Consider the following 8,608-nt stretch of genomic DNA (forward strand, 5'->3'; position numbering starts at 1 on the left):
AGAGAGGTGCTGGCCCTGCACCAAGCTCTGTGTAACTCCTGAGCCCTAATCAGATCTGTGATGCTTGGCCTTTTCTTGGGTGTCTTTTCTGGCACTCCCACATGGCCAGCATCCCATATGAGTGCTGGTTCACTCTTCTACTTCCCATCCAGGTCCCTGCTTGTGGGAAAGCTGTGCAGGCTTGCTCATGTCCTTGGGACCCTACACCCATGCGGGAGACCTGGAAGAAGCTCCTGATTCCGGGCTTCAGCTAGGCTCAGTGCTAGCCGTTGCCACTACTTGGGGAGTGAACCAGCAGACAAAACATTTTTTTCTCTTTCCTTTTCTCTGTAAAGTTTATCGTTTCAAAAACAATGACTAAATCTTTAAACAATAAAGACTCTGACCTCTTTCTCAAAGGTTTCTTTATTATTTATTTGGGAGGTATAATAGCAGAAAAAGAAATTTTCTATCCACTGGTATTCACTAAATGGCTATAGGAGCTGGAACTGGGTCAGGCCAAAGTCTTTTTTCTGTTGGAAACTTTCAAACTCCTAATTCCAGCTATGTAGAAAATACATAACGAATTCGGGGCTGGCACGATAGCGTGACAGACTGATCCTCTGCCTACAAGGGCTGGCATCCCATATGTGCTGGTTTGTGTCCTGGCTGCTCCACTTCTGATCCAGTTTTCTGCTATGGCCTTGGAAGGTAGTGGATAATGACTCAAGTCCTAAGACCCTGCTTCCATGTGGGAGGCAGGGAGGAAGGTTCTGGCCCCTAGCTTTTGAACAGCCCAGCTCTGACCATTGTATCCATTTGGGGAATAAAGCAGCAGATGGAAGATCTCTTTCTCTCTCTCTGCAAAAACCTGTGTTTTAAGTAAACAATAAATAAAATACGGAATAACATTGTTAACTACAACTATTTCTTAGCTTCTTTATTTTAAAATTTTTGCTTATTTATTTCATTTCTTTTTTTTAAAGATTTATTTATTTATTGGAAAGTCAGATATACAGAGAGGAGGAGAGACAGAGAGGAAGATCTTCTGTCCGATGATTCACTCCCCAAGCGAGCGCAACGGCCAATGCTACACCGATCCAAAGCCAGGAGCCAGGAACTTCTTCCAGGTCTCCCACGCGGGTGCAGGGTCCCAAGGCCTTGGGCCATCCTCGACTGCCTTCCCAGGCCACAAGCAGGGAGCTGGATGGGAAGTGGAGCTGCTGGGATTAGAACCGACATCCATATGGGATCCTGGTGTGTTCAAGGCGAGGACTTTAGCTGCTAGGCCACGGTGCTGGGTCCTATTTCCTTTTTTAAAAAATGATTTTGTGATAGTTTATTGTGAAGATCCTCTTTAAAAACAAAGACATAGACAATACGAAAAGAAATTGCACAGAGCATGTTCATTAAATAAGTATGGTGATTAAATAAAAAATATGGGCGATATGTTCTCTTCCACAACTCCAGAAACATTTTGTTGTCCTGAAGGTTTTGATATTTCCATAAAGAGAGAGAATCATGGCAATTTAAGCTGCCTCTTAATTATGTAAATCTTTAGTAGCAACTAGAATTTTCTGTTCATTCCAAGAAGTCAGCTTCAATGCTCAAATTGTGCCTTGTTTTTTTAAAGGTAAGATGCTAAAAAATTCAATGGTATTAGGTGGTCTTTCCTTTGCGAGCACAGCAAGTCCCTGTAGTAAGATAGACATAAATGTCTGATCCAGGTAGGCATGGGTTGGTAATGACTGCAGATCCACCTTCTGTTTTGAAGATTTTTCAGCATTAATCTCATTTTCTCCTGTGCTCTCCACATCGTCTGTGAGGCTGTAACGAGAATGAGGATTCTCTGCAGCCTGCATCTATCCCTGCAGCATCGGCTCAGGCTACGTGGTGGCTCCGCAGACACTAGTCCATGCCAAAGCTGTTGGTTCTGGGCAGCTCTGCACAGTTCCCACTACTTATTTATTTTAAAGACAGAGACACAGAGAGAGGTAGACACAGAGAAAGGGAGAACTCCCCCATCTCCTGCCTGCAGGTTCACTCCCCAAATGCGCACAGCAACCAGGCTGGGCAAGGCCAAACCTGGGAGCCTGGAACTCAATCTGTGTCTGTCACATAGGGGGCAGGGACCCAGGCACTTTGGCTATCGCCACTGTCTGCCAGGGTCTGCACTCAATAGGAAGCTAGAGTTAGGAGCGGAGTCAGGATTTGAACTTGTATGGGATGCAGGTATCTTGCATCTGCTGCACCAGGTGCCCATCCTGATTGTCTTCATTGAAATGAATGTAGACTTCTGCTGTATATTTATTAGCACAATGCAGTTAGCTTTTATCTATCTTGGACAGTCAGATGGTTTACTGGCTAGTTTTATTTTTGTTTCTAAGGGGACAGTTTGCTATTATAAACCGTGTTATTGTGAACATCCTTGTAAATAAACTTGTAAACATGTGCTTGTAAATCCATCTCTGATTATTTCTTTTTGTTTGTTTGTTTGGTTGTTTTTTAAAGAGTTGTTTATTTTTGTTGGAATGGCAGATTTACAGAGAGAAAGAGAATGATCTTTCACCCTCTGGTTCACTCCCTAAACAACTACAACACCAAGAGCTGAGCTAATCTGAAACCAGGAACCAAGAGCCCCCTCTGGGTCTCCTATGTGGGTGCAGGGTCCCAAGCACTTGTGCATCTTCTGCTACTTTCCCAGGCCACAAGCAGGGAGCTGGACTAGAAATGGAGCAGCTGGGACATTCACTGTTGCTCATATGGGATGTCTGCATGTGCAGTCAGAGGATTAGCCAGTTGAGCCATCACATTGGTCCCTCTTTAAAAAAATATATTTATTTTTAATGGAAAAGCACATTCTGTAGAGAGAAAGATCTTCCATCCACTGGTTCACTCCCCAAATGGCAATAACCATTGGAGTTGAGCCAATCCGAAGCCAGGAGCCAGGCGCTTCTTTCAAATCTCCCTTGCATGTGCTAGGTCCCCAGACTTTGGGCTGTCATCCTCCACTGTCTTCCCAGGATACAAGCAAGGAGCTAGATCAGAAGAGGAACAACTGTGACAGCCATTGATACCCATATGGGATACCAGCACTTGTAGTCGGAGGATTAACCAATTGAGCCATCATTTGAGGTTCCCATTGGATGTCAGGGCCATGAGCACTTGAGCCACCCACCATCTGCTGCCTTCCCAGGGGCACGACTCAAACTGGTGCTCTTATCTAGGATGTAGCGGTTGTGGCCACTCTACCACAAAGCCGGCCCCTGTCTGAGGTCTTTGAAGATCAACCATCATGAGAAGACACAAATATACCTGTTATAATTGAGGCCTCCTTGCTCCCATCTTAGCTATGTTGGCTTTGAGTCAGTCACTGCTGCAGCCAAGGGGAACATGTGGTAAATTATTCTCTGGCTTTCCCACGCCCCTGCCCCATCACTGCCTCGGTGGCTTCTTGTGACCTCTGGGGTAGAAGCTACGTGACATCCACATTGGGCACCATCACAGGTCACTTCCTACATTTCTCTGCAAGCATGTTTAAAACCCAGTTCTCTCAGTATACTGTAAGCCACTTGTGTTGATTGTTGCAGCACCTGCACCTGCTACAGAGTTCAGCACACAGAAGCCACATGAACACTCATGAACCCAGTGAGGGAAAGTATGGTCACTATAGAGCTGTGTGTCTCTGCTTGAGAGTACCAGGGCTGGGTATCAACACTTCTGGATTCTGCCCCAGCCCTGTCCTTGACTGCAGACTGAGCACTCTGCAGACTTGACCCTCAGGACAACCCTGCAGCCTGGCTTCCCGGAGCCTCTGAGGCCAGGAGCAGGCCAAGGTCCCCACACTCCCCCGGGGATTTGCTCTGTGGCAGTGCTGAGGCTCCAGGACCCAGCCAGCTGCACCAAGCACTTGAGGAATGCTTGCTTTGAGTCAGCCTGTATACTTTCTTCATCAGAGCATAGGTAATGTTTCTGGAAGCTATAGTTACCAGCAGCCAGATGAATGCTTTGGGCAACTTGAAGAAGAGTCGCTTTGTATTTCAGAAGGCAAACCTGCCCTATGTCTCTGCAGAAAACCCAGAACAGGCACGCCTGGCTGCTCCAGCCTGGCAGAGGAGAAGCCGCTACCATGGAGGAACTGGGCCCTGGCTAAGGGCTGCCCCACCTGGAGCCCTGCTGCATCTGGCTAGGAGGGGGCACCGAGCTCACACAGAAGCCCAGAGCACGCCTTTTCCTCCTTGCATGAAGCTTTCCCTGAATGAGCATGTCAACCCTCCAAGTCAAGACACTTCAAAGGAGGCGCCACATGTACCCCAAAGCTGAGCAGACAGGCTGAGCTAGAGCTGAAACAAAGGAGTCAGGACTAGAGCCAACATGTCACCCCGGAGGCAGTGGAAGCGCTACACCTTGAGCGGCAGTACCTCAACTGCTGCATATCAACTCCCGTCAACTGCTGGCGGAGCCCAGGGAAATGCAAAGGACTTCCTGTTTAAGGAGCCAGAGGTGTACAGGTGGATTGCCTCCTGGACTCTGGCTCCTGACTCCTGTTAGCTTCTGACGCAGATCCTGGTGTTACAGGAATTCAATGCAAAGGATGGAGGCAACCTTAGTTCTTGTCTCAAGCAAAAGAAGACTTTCTATATGGACCATCTCAATGAGCAAAGCAACACTTGTTAAGTCAAAAGAACTACCTGCCAAAGTAGGCCAGGAGGGGGTTATTCAAGACAGGGAGATCCGTCTTGAAACAGTGAAATGGAGGTGTCTTTTAAGCACAATTTCTGTTTTATTTATTTATTATTAATTTTTTTGGAAGGCAGATTTATAGAGAGGAGAGACAAAGATCTTCTGTCGACTGGTTCATTCCCTCAAGTGGCTGCAACAGCCAGAGCTGAGCTGATCCGAAGCCAGGAGCCAGGAGCTTCTTTCGGGTCTCCCATGTGAGCGCAGGGTCCCAAGGCTTTGGGCTATTTCCCACTTCTTTCCCAGGCCACAAGCACAGAGCTGGATGGGAAGGGGAGCAGCCGGGATACAAAATGGCACCCAAATGAGATCCCAGAGGATCCAAGGCAAGGATTTAGCCATTAGGCTATAGTGACAGACCCTAAGCACAATTCTTAGACAGAGATTGGTCACCTTACCTAGCTTGCTGGGAAGGAAGCCATCAGTGAGGTGTGACTGGTGACTTCTTCCTAAGTCTCCCCAGAATCTGAAAGCTTGTCTCCTTGCTGTCTCCTGACAAAATTGGAAACCTGAAGGAAGCGAAGCTGATACTTTGATCTGGCCAAAGGCTTTTGGAGAAACAAGCAGTTTGCATTCTCTTAAAGAGACTTCATTTTTATTTTGTGATAAAACTTGAAATCACATTGAATTATCCAATCAGTCTGGTTAGAATGACTGTAATGAAACATAAAGGAACAGCAAAAGCTAGCAAGGATATGGAGAATGAGAAATTTATATATATACTGTTGGCATGGATGAGTAAATGAGTACAGACCCCAGGGACAACAGCTGGGAAGTTCCTAAAACCAATCAACAGAGTCCTGTCTGCCACAGGACGCGGCAGTCCCAGGGCTGGGTGCACGACAGAAGGAACGAAATCAGAGTCGCCAGTGCCCTCACACTGGATGTGGCACGTCTCACGGCAGCCGAGGTGTGGGATCCACCCCGGTGTCCACCGATGCATGAATGTGCAAAGGAAATGTGGTGCAGACTCACAACACAATGTCACTCTGCCATGGAAAAGAATGAGAGCCTGACATTTGCAACAACGTGGGTGGACGTGCCAAGGGACGTAGCTGGACACAGAAAGACAAATACTGCGCATTTTCACTCACATGTGAAAGCTGAACCAAAGTTGGATTCCAGTCAGGGCCTGGCATTATGGTGGAGCAGTTAAAGCCTCCGCCATCCTGAAGCGATGCAGGTTCTGGTCCTGACTGCTCCCCTTCCAAATCAGCACCCTGTTAGTGACCCAGATGGAGCCTGTGGCTTCAGCCTGGCCCAGCCCAGGCTGTCATGTAATGTTATCATCTTGAGAGTGAAGCAGCGGATGGAAGGCTTCTCTTGCTGTCTCCCCCTCCCCAAATCCAATTTTCAACATAATTAATTAATCTTTATGGGGCTGGCACATGGCATGATAGGCTAAGCCTCAACCTGCAGTGCCAACATGCGGGTTAGCTGCCAGTTTGAGTCCTAGCTGCTCCACTTCTCATCCAGCTCTCTGCTTGTAGCCTGGGAAAGCAGCAGAGGATGGTCCAAGTCCTTGGGACCCTGCACCCACATGGAAGATCAGCTTCAGACTGCTCAGCTCTGGCCATTGTGACCTTAGGGGAGTAAACCAGGGGATGGAGGATCTCTCTGTCTCTGTCTCTTCTTCTCTCTGTAAATACGTCTCTCAAATAAATACAACTTTTAACTTTTTAAAATTTTTAATTCATTATTTTTTAAAGATCTTAAAAAATTTATTGGAAAGTCAGATATACAGAGAGGAGGATAGATAGATAAATAGATAAAATTTTAAAAACAAGTTTATTTCGGGCCCAGTGGCATGGCCTAGCAGCTAAAGTCCTTGCCTTGAATGAGCCAGGATCCCATATGGGCACAGGTTCTGTGGTCCCGGCAGCTCCATTTCCCTTCCAGCTCCCTGCTTGTGGCCTGAGAAAGCAGTCGAGGACGGCCCAAAGCTTTGGGACCCTGCACCAGTGTGGGATACCCGGAAGAAGTTCCTGGATCCTAGCTTTGGATAGGCATAGCATTGGCCGTTGTGCTCACTTGGGGAGTGAATCATCGGACAGAAGATCTTCCTCTCTGTCTCTCCTCCTCTCTGTATATCTAACTTTCCAATAAATAAAAAATTAATCTTACAAAAAAAAAGTTCATTTCAGGCCCAATGCAGTAGCCTAGTGGCTAAAGTCCTCGCCATGTGCACACGCTGGGATCCCATATGGGTACCGGTTCTAACTCCAGCAGGCCCCGCTTCCTATCAGCTCCCTGCTTGTGGCCTGAGAGAGTAGTCGAGGACAGCCCAAAGCCTTGGGACCCTGCACCCATGTGGGAGACCCGGAGGAGGCTTCTGGCTCATGGCTTCAGATCAGCTCAGCTCTGACCATTGTGGCTGCTTGGGGAGTGAATCAACAGATGAAAGATCTTCCTTTTCATTCTCTCCTCCTCTTTGTATATCTGACTTCCCAAATTAAAAAAAAAAATCTTTAAAAAAAAGAAGTTAATTGCATAGGCATAGAGACTAGGCTAGAAGGCACTAGAATAAGGAAGCCAGGGAAGGACGAAGGAGGTGAGTAACGGGCTCTCAAATACAGTTAGGAAAAGTGTGCTCTAGTGGCACAGCATGGTGTGATGTATCAATTATATAGAATAGTTAATTCTGTATTCTGTGTATTCATTATATAGTTCACAATTAATCACATATCTTATCTAGAGCTGGAAGACGGAAGTTTGAAAGTTTCCAACACACAGAAATGTTGATGGGGTTGGTGTTGTGGTGTAGCACATTAAGATGGCACCCAAGTTCTGGCTGTTCTATTTCTGAACCTACTCCCTAATAATGTGTCTGGGAAAGCAGCAGCAGATGGCCAATGTGTGGGCGGCTGCACCAACGTGGGGGACCCAGAAGAAGATCCTGGCTCCTGGCTTCTGCCTGGCATATCCCCTGCCACTGCAGCTGTTTGGAGAGTAAACCAGCAGATGGGAGATTTGCTCTCTCTCTCTCTAACTCTGCCTTTCAAATAAATGATCTAGATCTTAAAATAAATAAATAAATAAATGCTAACTATTCAAGGAGATGCAAATGTTTGCTTACTTGGACTTACTCGAGACATGTGTGTACATGGATGGATTTGTCACATTGTACCCCACAAGGTGTACAATTATTAAGTCTCAAGTAGAAATAAAAGGGGTGGGGGTGTTGCAGTGCGGTGGGTTTAGCTGCTTCCTGGGATGCTGGCATCCCAAACTGGAGGGCCTTGTTCAAGCCTCAGTTGCTCCACTTCCAATCCATCTCCCTGCTAATACACCTGTGTAAGTAATGGAAAATGACCAAATGCTTGGACCCCTGTGCCCATATGGGAAACCGCAATGGAGTTCAGCCTGGCCCAGTCTTGTCTGTTGGGGTCCTTTGGGAAGTGAACCAGGAGATACAAGATCTCTGTTTTTCTGTGTCTCTCCCCTCTCTGTCATTCTACCTTTCAAATAAATAAAGTTTTTTTTTTAAAAAATGAACACATCACCACACAATGTATGAATGTTGATTTGTTTCTTTTTCTTTTTTTTTTTTTATTAATTACATGGCATTATGTGACACAGTTTCACGGGCTCTGGGATTCCTCCAACCCCTCCCCGAATGTTGATTTCAATAGATCCGTAAACAAATGATGAGGAAATTAGGAAAATCTGAACAGTGAGTGGCCATCCCTCTGGTGGTGCTAAGGAATTACTGCCTTTTCTTCTTCTTTTAAGTCCACTAATGGCATTGTCATCACGCTGGGAACCAAGGGGTCACACCCTTTAGAGTTACACACTGAGGCGTTCACGGTCAGGAGGATGTGGTCGCTGAAATTTACTTAGATGAAGTGATACTGCAGGGGAGTTCACCCTCACCGTTATAGGTTCCTCA

The 8,608-nt window shown here is 46.6% G+C and overlaps 1 pseudogene; it reads right to left on the minus strand.

The window, feature by feature from the left end:
• Positions 1–1,579: 1,579 nt before the first annotated feature.
• Positions 1,580–7,814, minus strand: LOC121156126 (annotated as a pseudogene).
• Between the last annotated feature and the right edge of the window lie 794 nt (positions 7,815–8,608).

This window comes from Ochotona curzoniae, unplaced genomic scaffold (genome assembly GCF_017591425.1).
Source record: "Ochotona curzoniae isolate NIBS_2020 unplaced genomic scaffold, NIBS_Ocur_1.0 contig_3255, whole genome shotgun sequence".
In the NCBI taxonomy this organism is placed as follows: domain Eukaryota; kingdom Metazoa; phylum Chordata; class Mammalia; order Lagomorpha; family Ochotonidae; genus Ochotona; species Ochotona curzoniae.